The sequence below is a fragment of the Capra hircus genome, chromosome 22 (genome assembly GCF_001704415.2).
Source record: "Capra hircus breed San Clemente chromosome 22, ASM170441v1, whole genome shotgun sequence".
Lineage (NCBI taxonomy): Eukaryota > Metazoa > Chordata > Mammalia > Artiodactyla > Bovidae > Capra > Capra hircus.
Genome location: NC_030829.1, coordinates 30,270,943 through 30,285,040, shown reverse-complemented (window position 1 = coordinate 30,285,040; position 14,098 = coordinate 30,270,943). Strand labels below are relative to the sequence as shown.

The 14,098-nt window shown below is 42.7% G+C and overlaps 1 protein-coding gene across 11 annotated transcripts in view; it reads right to left on the bottom strand.

Moving 5' to 3' along the window:
• Nucleotides 1-14,098, bottom strand: part of FOXP1 (forkhead box P1) — a 624,629-nt gene that overhangs the window by 319,472 nt on the left and 291,059 nt on the right. The window lies entirely within an intron of this gene.

Sequence of the window (14,098 nt, the reverse complement as noted above, 5' to 3'; positions counted from 1 at the left end):
TCCCACTCATCAACAAACCCTCCGATCTCAATAAGCTGGACTTAAGTGCTATACCAAAGAGAAGACACTTACACCGTCAGCTTCTGACAGCTCTCTGAGGTAAAGAACTCTGTCCGTTATTTAAGGGCTTACCTTGGCACATTTTGTGCCTAGGGTTTGGCATCAATGGAGCACAGTCTTCCCAACTTTCAGGCTGATACCCTTTCAAGGGTGTCATTTCCCAGAACTGCTGAGGAAGGGCTCATTTCTAGTTTGCTTCTGAATGTGGAGCCAACTGCCTCACGGCCATGGTTTCCTTGGTTTGGCAGATGTAGTACCTGCAGAAAGGAACTTGCTCGGCTCCTCGGCCCTGCAGGGTCTCCTCCATCCTCACTAAATACAAATTAGAAGCCAATACAGATGAAGACTAATGGAAAGCCACACACACATGGGTACAGATTCACCTCTCTCTGTGGTCCATAGGGTCGCACAGAGTCGGACACGACTGAAGCAACTTAGCAGGCATGCATGTATTGGAGAAGGACATGGCAACCCGCTCCAGTGTTCTTGCCTAGAGAATCCTGTGGACAGAGGAGCCTGGTGGGCTGCTGTCCATAGGGTCGCAGAGTCAGACACGACTGACGCGACTTAGCATGCGTGCATGTGGTATTTGATCCCCTCTGCTGTGGAAGGAACAGAGATGGTGAGGTGCACATCCCTCTGGACTTAAGTGATCCCCCTAAGAATGGCCAGATTCAGGTCTGTGAGAAGGACAAGAGAGATTCCACTCAGGTCCAAGACTGAGCTGCGCTCAAGCTCAGATCCCAGAATTATCTGCCATGAGGTGCTGGGATGCACCAGGAGGACTAACCATCAAGTGATGCTTTTCTTTCCACTTGCCACAATCTTCCTTCATGCACGTCTGCCTCTCGTCAAGTGCCTGACCCTCAAACCATCATAACAAAATTTGACTCTATTGATTTGATACATGCCCAGGCCATCTCCCTTCCTCCTGACTACCTTGGCCACAACCACAATGCTTTCCTCCCTCCTCTGATCTCCTTGCCTTTGTAAGTTTCAAGACTACTGCACTGTGTTTCCTAGCACAAAAGTTGGCTAATATTTTCCTGCTGAATCCACAGCCTTTCAGTCTTCCTTGAATGTAGCCCGACACTGCCTGTATGACTGCAGTAGCTGGAAACAAAGTTTCTGATGACAGAGTTTCTCCTTGAAACGCAAATCCTTTGCTAGAGGGGGAACTTCTGCTTGACAACAGGGCATTAATTGTGTGGCCAAGACAATGAGCCAAAAAAAGGGATCTGGGGAAAAGACAGAAGTAAGTGACATGCAGAGTAAGAAACGTCTCTGCCAAATGAGGGCAAAGAAAGAAAATGCTGCAACATTCTAAGGATGAGGGCTTACTGTGGAAGGTCTGATGCAGGTTGGTGAGGGTGGCCTCAAGATGACAAGAAGACGGTGCACTGGCCATTCTGAAGCCTGATGAGCAGAACTTGATGAAAATGAGACCTGTCTGCTCTCTCATCTTATAGCGGAACACCTTCAGCCTCGTCCTCGGACCCGTCTGCACGCAGAAGTTCTTCCCGCAGAAGGCTTCATGTCAAGGTCACCTCCACTAGTCTCTCACCAATATTCCCAGGCAGAGGAGCCCGCCTCAGAAGTCCTTTGAGTCTAGTCTTTCACATCAAAAAGGGTTCCCACATGAGCTTCTGTACCTTCCCTAACAGGGTGTAAACTCCCCAAAACCTGCCCAGGAATTTTATTCATCTTAGTGTCTCCAGGCCGAGAGAATCAGGAATAGAGGAGGAGCTTGGTATTGATCAGTTTCAACCAAACTGCCAAAAGCAAATCAACCTGCAATATCCCCAGCCCCCATCCCCACCCCCACAGAAGCACTGGAACCACAAGAAGGCTTGAGAACAAATGCCTAAGGGTTAGGGTTGGGGGAGCCTAGACACCCGGAGAGACCTTCCCTGCTGCCCTGGGAGCTAAGAGGTTGCAAGCATGGAGCTACAGCGGGGTACTTACCTCCCAGGAAGGGGAGTCCCATTAACAGATGGGGTCAATTCAGAAGGAAGCGGAGGGGAGACATGAGAAATATAAAGATGAGGCTTTAGGGCTTAGATTGAGCCTCAACAGGTCTATTCAGTTATGTTGTCAAATACAGTCTCCTTTTGCTTAACTCTGTATGGATAGGCAGCATCTTAGCAACATGCAACTTAAAAAAAAAAAAAAACAAAAAACAACTTTTCTATAAGATACTTAGATAGTAGAAGTCGATAACACAAACAAGCGTTATACATGTGACAAGCCACGCAGAGCTGGGAATCCAGAGTGAGGACGTGGTTGATTTGGGCTGAATCAACGGTTTCTTATCGCTAGGTTTTGAAATCAATCAGCAATCACACCTGATTTTCACATTTACTAAAAGCAAAGATTTAAAAAAAATATCATCAAAACCCAGTATCTAATGCTTTCTCGCAAGGCTTGCTACCCTTTAGGTAATAACACTTTGGCATCCTGGAATAACTATGTTCAAAAGGGTACTCAACTCATACATGTATAATCAAATAGCACAAACAGGGTAAATAGGGACTATAAATTCCATCTGTGCCAACCACCAATTTCCCTTCCCAAAGGCAATCACTGTTACCAATATCTTGTCTCTCTCTTCTAAAAATATTCTATACAGACACAATAGTAGCATTCTGTGTGTGTATCTTTTTTCTGCCTCTACCCAAAGACTAGCATATTTACCCTCAAGTCACTTAAGATATTTTGGAGATATTGCCACATCAGCACACACCGGTCTGCACCCTTTTTGGCTAGCCACAGAGCACAGGCCTCGTGCATTTCCCACCCTTACCCCATGGATAGACCATAGACTTTATCTCCTGTCAAACACTGAGGGAATTCCGATGCTTTTGCTCTCACACAATGCTGCGAGTTATCTGCCTGTACACAGGCCTTTGATCAGCTGGGTGAATATAAATCCCAAGAAGCAACAGTTGATTTTTACTACTACATTTGTAAACTTAAGAGTCTGCAACCCTGCCAGTTGGAAAAATAAATTCCCATCACCTTTCACACACCCTCTACCGACACTTTCCTTTTCCTGGCATCCATCTGATATGATCAGACGCTCAGATGCCGCCGAGGGACACTGGAAACAAAAAGAAGAGCACAATTCTGGAATACCACCTACGGGTCTCTACAGAATATCCCACAGTACCTGGTAAAATATTTCACCACCAGTTTTTTAAAAATAAATATATTTTATAGACCTGTTAGAAAACCCTATTGGCCTACCTCGATGGTATATGTGAGGGCTCTGAGTCCACTCGACATCCCTGGAGTTTCATGTGATGTGATCATAAGTCCAGGTCCCTGGAAGTAGGACAAGTGGTCCCCCATCCTCTCACACTTATTCTTTCTGCATTTTCCCCTTGTCTTTTCCCACCTTTAACATAGCTTGGAGCATTCTTTCAGCCTGTTTTCCTCCAGTCTAATTATTCTTTAATTTTAAATAATATAATAACTTTGACATTTTCATTTCTAGTTAAACCTTGCTAATTTGCACAAATTATGGGTAGACACAGCACAAATTAGCAAGCCTGAAAAATCAGCAAACACACACAAAAAAGCCAATAATTAAAGAGAAATCAAATAGGTGCACTATGAAATACACATTTATTTTTAAAAGCAAATTCCTCAGACTTGCGAGGAAATATGGAGCAGTGATACTTGGCTGCTTTCTAATACTCTCTCTTTTCTAAGCTATAGGGTTACTTTTTTCTCCCCACATGGTCTCCAGCAGTGATATTTTCTGAACGAAATATCAGAGCACATGGTAAGCCTAAATGTTTCTGAGTAACTACTGTATGATTCCAAAGACAGTCCATGGGTTCAGTTTTGCTCCTGCAAGAATTCCTGGACTCTCTGGTTACAGGAGAGAAAAAACACACTATCTTAGTCCACTGAGGTAGGTTATTCTATAGAATAACATAGACCTGGTGGCTTATAAACAACAGAAATTTCTCAGTTTTGGAGCCTGGGAAATTCAAGATCAAGGTGTCAGCAGAACTGGTGCCTGGTGAAGATGTACTTTCTGGTTCAGAAAGGATCTTCTATGTCCTCACATGGTAGGAAAGGGTGACTGATCTGTCTGATAACCTCTTTTAAAGGGCACTAATCTCATTCAAGAGGGCTCTACCCCCCCATGACACATTCACTCCTCCCAAAGTTACCACCTCCAAACACTATGACATCAGGTGAAAGGATTGAATATATGAATTTGAGTAAAACACAAACATTCAGTCTAAAACATAAATGAAAGTGGTTCCAACCTGAACAACCAAAGATGTTTCCAACCCAAACCCGACACTGCTCTAGTTTATATGGTTACTGCCTCCCTCTGTAAGGCCATACAAGTGGGGCTGCCGCCTATGGCCTACAGCGCTCTGCTCTCAGGGTCTTAATTTGCGTCTGGCACACAGCAGCACACATCTTACGTGCACATGCCCATCAAGAGCACGGAATCTTTTCCTCGTCTCCTTGCGCGTGGACTGGCAGTGCTTTGACAGAAGCAAAGGAGTGGCTAGTGCTATGCCAGGTGTGGGCCTAGACCTTGAGAAACCTGGCGGTGTCCTATTTCATGCTAAGTCTATCCTGATGGCGCGGTCAACCTGAGAGCCAAGTCAAGGCCAGGGCCAAGTGTCAAGTGCAGACATGAAAGCCATGCTGAACGTTCCGGTCAAAGCTAAGCTCCCAGGTGAATGCACTCCTGAGTCAGCACCACACAGAGCAGAGAAAAGCCACCCCTGCTAAGCCCTGCAGAGGAGAAGGAAATCAATCCTGAATACTCATTGGAAGGACTGATACTGAACTCGAAGCTCCAATACTTTGGCCACCTGATGTGACTCAGTAGAAAAGACCCTGATGCTGGGAAGGATTGAAGGCAGGAGAAGGGACGACAGAAAACAAGAAGGGTGGATGGCACCGCTGACTCAATGGACATGAGTTTGAGCAAGCTCCAAGAGATGGTGAAGGACAGAAAGCCTGTGTGCTGCAGTCCATGGGGTCGCAAAGAGCTGGACACGACCAAGCGACTGAACGACGACAACAACAAGCCCTGCCCAAACAGAAGTATCCTGCTTAAGCCAGTTTCAGGTGAGTCTGTGATGCATCCATAAATAAGTGAGGCAGAAATGCTCATTATTTGTTAAGAATCAGTAACTGCACACCTCCTTGTTTTCTGTATCTACTGTCCGCTGCCACTTGGCATTCTTAACACGTCACAGAGTGATCTTCCCAAAACACAAATGTGACCATGTTCACCATCCCTCTAATCCTGCCCCACCCCATCTCCCATACCCCACACCACAAACACAAGCAAACAGAATTGCTTTTAAAAGCACAGATCCATGGATATTCTGCCTGTAACCTGCATCCTTGGCTGCATACTCAGGCTACACCTTCTCCACATGGCCAGAACCTTCCACATACCGCAGTCCACCTCGACACACGGGACGTGATGTTTCTTTTCTTTGGCTCCCCATAACCTCCACCCTTTTGCTCTTTCTCCAGATCTCATTTTAACCATTATTTCTCCTGGAAGCCCTCCCTGAACTTCCTGACAAGGGCAAGTCCCTCAAATGTAGACTCTCAAAGCATCACGTACCTCCATTTCTTAGTCCTCATCAGAATAGCTTTTATCAGCTCCCATTAGTCTGCATAAGGCTGCAACTGTGTTGTTTTTGGCTCCCTCCTAAAAACTCAGCAAAAAACACTGTGCTGGCACATAGGAGAAACTCAAATACGTGTTGGAAGAGTGAATAAATGAATAGCATGGTTACCTGGACTGCCTACTTCACATCCTGGCCACACCACATTGTACGGTTGTGACCGTGGGCATGCCAGATTGATGGCTGGCCACCTCTCTATGCCCATCTTCCTTCATCTGGTGAAAACAGTGGCATTTACCTAGAAGCCAGGTTTTTCTGAAGTTTAAATAAAATTACATGTAACAACACTTAGCCCAGCACCTGGCATGTAGCAAATATTCAATAATTAGCTATGACTATTACATCATTTACTATTATTCCCATTTCTCACTATAGGGAAAAGTCCTAAATTTCAAAGTAACAGGAGAGTTTCTCTCTGACCTTTTACCACCTTTGATCCCTTTAAGAGTATAGAAGCCCTGTACATTATCCTAAGCTAAGCTATAATGGGCCACAAAATCTCATTGCCAAGCTGGCCTCCAACAGAAAACACTCAGACTGCCTCCATCATGGTCCTTACAAAAGCTCTTCTCACGAAGGCAATTAAATAAAGCTGATTAAACAAACTGCCAACAAATAAATTAACAATTACATAGCTCTTCTTTCTTAAATGTCTTACAGGCATTTAACGAGGATCACTGTTACTCTTGATAGATATATAAACTGATATTATTCTTAAGAAAACAACTGGAAACAGATATAACATTCTCAATATATATCAATGTCTGTCAATCTACCTAAATTTTAAATATGTATACTTTTCAATCTAGCATTTCCCATCTGGTACCTTTGCTTTGTGTCGGTGCTTCTCAACTGGGGCGGTTTTGCGTCAGAGGGGACACATGGGCGTGCCCAGGAACGCTTTTGGTTGTCGCATGTGGGGGGTAGCAAGGGCGTACAAACAGGGACAGATGTGCTGCTGACATCTAGTGAGTGGAGGCCAGGAAGGCAGATAAACATCCCACAACGGATAGCAAAGTCTCCCACAACAAAGAATGATCCAGACCAAAACGTCCACCATTCTCTAGTTGGGAAACCCTATACTAAGGAAATAATCACATGGGCTTGCAAAAATGAATATACAAGCTTGATCACCAGGACTACTGTGTACAACTCTATACATTCAACAAAGTAGGACAGGTTAAATAAACTATGATTTATTGACACACAGCTATAAGGTGATAATGCTGCCATTTGTCAATTTCTACAGAAAGATACTGACAACATATTTTTATATTTTAGAAAGGTAGGGAAAATGTAGCATTGTTTTATTTAAACTATCATGTGCCTGCCCCCAACTGCCGAGAGGAGTAAATTTGTGATCCATAAAAGTAATTTAAACATTTCTAGTAGGTACCTTTCATAAGTAAAATGGAGCAAATTAATTTTAATAGTGTATTTTATTTAATCCAATATATCTAAATACTATCATTTCAACATGTAAGAAATATCTAAACTTAAAGAGATATTTTACAGTCTCATTTTTCAACATCTAGTGTGGCTATGACACTTTCAGCATGTGTCAATTCAGACTAGCTACATTTCACTGCTCCAGACCTGCTGGTGGGAACTGGTTACCATACTGGACAGCCAGGCGTGTTCAGTAACAAACAGGGAAACAGCAAGATGTTTAGACGGACTGTCTCCAAAGTGGTCCAGGCCCTCATCCTGGGGTGGGGGTTGGGGGTGAATATGAAGCAATGTTTACTTTCTCACTTTGGTTTTTATTACTCTTTGTTTTTATGAGAAGTACCATGTACAAGTGCAGAAACATCAAACTATACGAAGTTTGAAGGAACAGAGAGAACCGCTCGTCAGGTGTCAGGAACACAAGGCAGCCCTTGGGGTAACCTCCCACATCCGTGCTAAAAATGACAGATTCTGGAGTTTTCAGGAAAAGGGCTTGCCATCATCTCCCCTGTGTGCACATCTATACACACACACACACACACACACACACGGGCACGCATGCATGCCCTCGCAGGGTCAAGGTCATTCCAGCCAAGTGTATTCCAAACAGCCAACCCTCCACTCCCACATCTAAGTAGCTGCAAAGTTCACTTTCTCCCAGAGGGACAGGAATGCACTGCACACCCTCGTCCTGCACACCCTCCGCCCCCTCCCTTCCCTCTCTCTCACTGGTCACGGACACAGGGAACATTCACGGCAGTGTCTACAGAGGTTCCTCAGTGGGAAGTGCTGGGGACACAAGCCTAAGGCTCCTTTAATGCAGTCTCCATATTTAAGGTCTACAATAAAATCACTCCTGAGACAGTGAATCTCAGCACAGCCCCGGAACATCTTTTCACACTATTTGGTCACACAGTTTAGGTTTCTAAAAAGCTTGTGGGTCCCAGATCTCTCCATGTGAACTCAGGACCATCTGGGTGTCTATGGCCTGGACTGAAAACTGTAACACTTAGATGGAGGGTGCAGTGTAGCTAAGAGGCTGCTTCCAAACCCACAAAAATCAGCTGGGTGGATCCTTCTGAATGGCCCCATTCCTCACCTGTGGATCCAAGTGAGAGATGAGAAGGAGAGGAAGATGATTTTTATACTGCTATCCTGAAATACTCAGAAACCATTTCTTTCTAAGATTTTTCTTTTCTCTTCTCTTTGGGACCAAGAGAAGGTATTAGGAAGCCTATTGCACTTCTATTTCCACTAGGCTCCATGATAAAAACAGACATCTAAAAATGTTCTCATTATTTTAAAAATTAATCTAGAGAAAAACTATTAACACCCTAAACAACCTACTACTACATTCCATGTGCTATGCTCACAGTAAAACGAGCTGACATTACAGAACACTTGCTATATACCAAGCATTGCTCTAAAAACTTGTAACTTGCAGTAACTCAGTTTATCTTCCAACTACCTCAACAAGGGAGGTACTAGTTTAGTCCCTATTTTTTAGATAAGGAAGGGGTAAAAGAGGCTTGGAAAGATCTAGTATTTCTCAACATCACAAAGCTGAAAAGTTGCAGGAAAGGGCCTATGAGCGAGCAAGTCAGAAACCGGCCCTAGAATTGACACATCTTAAGTCAGACACAGCCCCTCCCAAACAGCACTTCTTGGGGGTGAGAGTGGGGGGACATACTGGTCTGAGACAAAGAGCTACCCCTTCCTCGCTTCAGCATCAGAAATGTTTATTTTTTTCCATTTAAAACTGGTCATGTTTTGAACCGATGATGATAGTAAGCCAGCAAGCACCCAGACAGGAGCACAGGTTCCAAGGGCATTCTGGGCAGTGGGGAAAGCCAGAGGGGGCCCAGGGTGGTCCCGGCCCGGGGCCTGCCTGTCCTCCAGAGGCCCTGAGTGCGGGAAGTCTTGAGGAGGAACAGTGCATGTATGTGTGTGCGTGTGCATTTATTTTTAATCTGTAGATTCAGGGTTGAGAATGAGCTTGCGGGCTCACAGACTAACAGAGCAAACAGCCGGGGCACGGGGTGTAACTGCCAGCGCCCCACTCCCTTCTGTAGCTCAACTGCCAGCAACATTCCTACTAGAGGGCTGGGAATGGGAGGGGCTCCCTGAATCTTACTGTCCCCAGAATCTTACTGTTTAGCTGGACATAGCCATGCTTCTCTGAAACTTCTGGAACCAAACATCTGGAAGGTACTAGCTCACTGAGTAAAGGGATTAAAAGAAATGGACAGAAGCTTCACGGGCTGGGGAACACAGGCCCTACTATCTGAGGTGTGATACGGGGGCTGGAAACAGGACCTGGCTGAACACTGGTTTGGGGTTTTAATTTGAGACGCTGATGATAACAGCATTAGCAGAAGCAGTAAGATGAGCAGCAGCTGGTTGCTTTTACTGTGCTAAGTCCTTTATACAGGTCTGTCAATGTGTGCTCACCATTAATCAGTGAGGTATATCCACCTCATTCACAGAAGCTCCCTCTTTCGGTTTACCAAATATTCCCTGCTGCCCCCAGTACCGCCAGGAGTAAGTAAGCACTCAATAATTATTAACGGAGTAAAGGAATACACTCAAAGCATCCAAGTTTTTGGAAAGTTTGTGAGCCCCAGATCTCTCCAAGGGGTTTCCGGAGCATCAGAATGCCAACGGTCTGGCCTTAACAGTATTTTACACTCAGATCTAAGCTACAACACAGCACTCGGTGACCTTACTCTGTACATTCTGGCATCAGAACCAATGGTCAAGTAACATTCCAGTGACAGGATCCCTTCTCTAGCTGCCCAGCACCTTGGATCCCCCATCCCCACTCCTACAAACCCTGACTGCTTCCCAAGCTATGAAAATTTAAAAGAAGAAATATAAAGGGTCTCAAGAAACAAAACTTCTACACTTCATTTGCAACAACAGACTTGAACAAGAGAAAAAATGAGGTATACTTTTTTTTCTTCTACAATTTAAATGACAATAACAAAAAATACTAAAACGCGGTGTTGGCAAAATTGCAGCGAAATAAACATTCTCATTCAGAATCAGCAGAACAAATTGGTGCATTTTGAAATGTACAATGACAGCATGTATAGAAAATCTGTAACAATTCCAAAACTTCTCTTATAGGAACTTATAGAATATATCTAAAGAAATTTCCCCCTGTAGACTATTCCTAAAGAAATGGAAACTGATTAACATTTGTGCACATATATGCCCACTGTAACATATTATAGAGAAATTGGAAACAACTCTCACACTCAACACTGAAGAAGAATTAAATTTTGTTATATACAAAAAAAAATGATTAATATGCAGTCATTTAAGATGTCTTCATGACATGGGAGAATGTTTACCATGTAACGCTAAACTTAAAAAAATACCCAATTCTATATACTGTATGACTGCAGTTATGTTAAATATACGTACACCAAATGAAAAAAGAAACGATACGTTATTCCCAGAGTCAGGATTCTAGATTACTTTTGTTTTTCTATTTGGTTAACTTTTCTACAATTCCCTAGAGTGAGTCGGTTTTTATACTTGTAATCAGAAAAAAGAAAAAAAAAAAGAAGCTCATAAGAATTGTCTATCCTATGTTCTATTACCACTAACATTCTGAGAATTAAACTAATGAAGTGATATGACCCTTCCAGATGACAATTCTACATCGGTCTTTATGTATTTTTATCCTACTTAGGAAAATAAAGAGAGGATGTCAATCCCATTCCGGAACTAGGGGGAACAAGATTTCAGAGCTAAGCAGTTCCAATCAGTTACACAGTGTGAAGTTCAAAAACAATGAGCAACACATCTTACTGTTCTTTTTTGTGTCTCAGCCTTTGGAAAAACACATGTCACATGGGAGTGGCTCACTGGGATGAACCAGTCAGATAGAGACACAGTAGACATCTAAATTCTCGCTATGTAAAATACTCAACTACTTAAAAATTTCCCACTAGTTGTCAACTGGCAGAAACATTTTAACATTATGCACACACTCATTAAATATCCTTGTATAAAAATAAAGGACACAGAGAGGGAGAGAGAGGAAGGGGCGAGAAGGAATAAGGAGGAAGAGGAGAAAGGAGGCAGAAGGAAGAAGGATGAGGAGGAAGGGGAAGGAGAGGTGGAAGCAGAAGACCTAGAAGCTTGAGCAGGAGGCGAGGAGAAAACGAAAAGTGGACATTTTCTGAAATGAACATATTTAGATGATCCTTTTCATATTCATGTTTTTAAACATCTGTAAAGGGTATTAATTTCCCTTACCATGGCTGGGAAAAGGAAAGTGCGTTGGAAATGAAATTTAAGGAAGGGCCATCCACATAAAAATTACATTTGGGTTTTCATCAAGTCTATTTCTTTTAACAGTGAACTTTCTAACAATGAAATGTTAATATTTCCACTTGTTTTTGATATTATATCATAAAAGGGAGGAAGAGGTATATTAAAAGAGACAAGGACTCCCAACATAGTCAGCTACAACTACACGGTTGATGGGGGAACATCATTTTCCTTCTCTGAGTCTTAGTTTCATCTCCAATAACTTATAAAGACTGGACTGGAGAAGGCTAACGTTTCTTGGTTCTCTCTGAAGCTACGAATCTGAAGACTAGACATGGGAATGGCCACAAAGGACAGAGATACACAGCTCAATTTCAAACACACAGTCAGCCTCCCAGGAACTCAATAAATATGTGTTGCCTAAACAATTAACGACAATACTGCTAAGGTCTGGCACGCAAGAAAATGTAAAACTTTTATACTTTAAAAGCTGTCAAGACATTTGAGTTTTCCTGGGTAACCTGGACCAAAACTCAACTGAAACAAATTTTGGAGATACAAATCCAGACCAAGTAAATTCATGGCTGTTCTGGGAAAAGTGAAGGAATGATGTTTGGGATAACACAACAAGGAGAGGATGAATGGCTGCCCCTGGAAAGAATGCAAAGTTCCCTGCTCCCATGCTGCAAATCAAGTTGCTAAAGTGAAAAAATATCAAGAGACGATTCAGATCAGAAAAGAAAAATGCCCAGAAACGTTGAAATCAAAGTTAATGCAAAATGTACCTCATTATGGAAAACACATGTAGTTGAGGCTAGGTGTTGATTTCATGTGCCTCAGATTACTGTAAATATTACTTAGAAGTAGAGAGAGAAACTGAGTGATAATCTGCAATTCCAATATCTTATTTATAAGACTAATTCAAGATACTGAGCTATCTTGAGACATCCTACACAGGCATACTAGCCATCATTAATAACTGGAGGGAATCAGAAGGCCCATCATTGCAGGGACAGATAAAGCAGTGGAAGTCACCAAGGTACCCTACAAATAAGACTGAGATATAACAGTGATATATATCTACTCCAGGATATACCTGCTCTGGGAGTTGGTGATGGACAGGGAAGCCTGGAGTGCTGCAGTCCATGGGGTCACAAAGAGTTAGACATGACTGAGCGACTAAACTGGTAACAGTGATAACTTGGGAAAATACGATACTTTAAGGGTAAGAGCAGGAAACAAAACAGTATATCCAGTACAAGTACAGAAACAAATCTGTACAGACAGAACGCTGCAGGCTGAAGATAAACGCTGAACGATTTAGATGAGGTCACCAGTGAAATTTTTCTTCCTACATTTTCATACTCTTCTAATTTCTTTTAATGCCATTTTATAATGAAAACAAATTGAGAAGTACATTCATCATCTTCCACAAAGAGGGGCTATTCTTACCTCACTCAATACCACCTTAATGGTAGTTAGTATTTAAATAGAGAAAATATATGTTTTTCATTATTTTACCTATAATTTCCTAGATGCTCAAAGATTTGGGATCAGCCTAGAAATCTCGAAAATGTTCAACTGTTTCTGAATTTTTGAACGAGCCAGAATCTTTGATGCTCTTAGTTAATTTGAAAGACAGATGAACTCATCAAGACTCCCTATATTAGTATAAGGTGAAGGTAACAGACTCATGCGCATCCCCTAGAACTTTACTAATCTAGAGACCAGGTTAACCACACCAAGCTCTGAGGTGCTTTGGATGACTAAAGACTACATCATAAGTTCAAGATTTAAGTTTACACCTCCTTTTACCCTTGCCTTTTATGCATATTTAATATCCAAACCACTGGATTAGAGATCTGATAGGGTTCCTCACTCTCCACCATTCCCCCAGGAGATGCTGGGTCACCCCAGTTTATCTTTAGCAAGAATCTTGTTAGAGCAGTTGACCCAGAATTCCCCCTTATTCCTGATGCTTTCTTTCCAGAAACTTTTCAGCTACTGACCCCCTGCCACTTCCTAACTCTTTGGCTATAAATTCTCACTTGCCCATGCTGTATATAGAGGTGAGCTCAACGTCTTCTCCCTCCTGTAAAATCTCACTGCAGTATTCCCTACACCTACTGCGACGGTCCTGAAAGAAGTCCACCTTACCATCTTTAACAAGTCTCCTTTCATACCATCAACCCTCACCCCACAGGCTTCCCTATTTCTCTTAATGGCATCCCCATCCTTTCAGAAGTTGCTTAAACCAAGAGTCCTCAGTCTTCTGACTTCTTTCTTAATTACTACAAACAATCCATCAGTTGATACTACCCGATCACTTAAGACAAAAATCTTAGGAGTCATCCACTATGTAACGGTTTTCAAACTTCACATCTATTTTACCAGGACTTCCTTGGATTCTTCCGAGATAAGTTCAAAATTTAAATATCAAACCACATGTGTTAAGATTTCACAAATTCCCACCACTTCCTACTGCCATCCTCATCCTGGCCATCAGATCTCACTGAGATTATTACAGTGGATTCCTAACACATCTCCCTGCCACTCACCCTACCCACCCACCATTTACTTTCAAAACAACTTCCAGAGTGATCCATTTAAAATGTGACTCAAAT